The following is a 761-nucleotide window of genomic DNA, read 5'->3' on the forward strand; positions in this document are numbered from 1 at the left end:
CCATATCTGGTCTCAATTTTTTCTTTTCTATTCTTTCTTTTTTTAATTATAAAATATTAAAATTACAGTCCAGTCGTTATCCTCCTCCCAATCTGCACTCGGACTGCTCCTCATCTCATGCTGCCTTGGTGGCGGCTCAGTGTCTGAGAGATCTCTGGGGTCCAGGTTAATTGAGACTGTTAGTCTTCCTATGGGGTCTCCCCCTTCCTCAGCTTCTTTCAGCCTTTCCCTAATTCAACTGCAGGGGTCTCAGGCTTCTGTCCATTTGTTGGGTGTAAGTATCTGCACCTGACCCTTTAAGCTGCCCTCCAAGGGACCCAACAATCAGCTGAAAGTCTTTTTTCTTATTGGTTATTTTACTTATTTACATTTCAAATGTTGTCCTCCTCTCTGATCTCCCCTCTGCAAACTCCCATCCCATCCTCCTTCCCCTTTGTCTCTATGAGGGTGCTCACCAACTCACCCACCCACTCCTGACTCACTGCTCTAGCATCCTCCTATGCTGGGGCATAAAGCCTGCACAGAACCAAGGGCCTCCCCTCCCACTGATGACAGATAAGGCAGTCCTCTGCTACAAATGTAGCGAGAGCCATGGACCCATCTGTTGGCCGCCGGCCAGCGTCTATTCAAAATGGCGCCAAACTTCACTTCCTTACCACTGACAGCTGCTTGGTGCAGGCACGCGGTAACAGGGACACATCTCTCCCTCGGCTCTCCCCCTCCCGATGGGGATATGCTAATAAGGTGCTTGCACTAAACTA

The 761-nt window shown here is 49.0% G+C and overlaps 1 pseudogene; it reads left to right on the top strand.

The window, feature by feature from the left end:
* Positions 1-591: 591 nt before the first annotated feature.
* LOC116088941 overlaps positions 592-761 on the top strand; it is a 171299-nt pseudogene continuing 171129 nt past the window's right edge.

The sequence above is a fragment of the Mastomys coucha genome, unplaced genomic scaffold (assembly GCF_008632895.1).
Source record: "Mastomys coucha isolate ucsf_1 unplaced genomic scaffold, UCSF_Mcou_1 pScaffold14, whole genome shotgun sequence".
NCBI lineage: Eukaryota > Metazoa > Chordata > Mammalia > Rodentia > Muridae > Mastomys > Mastomys coucha.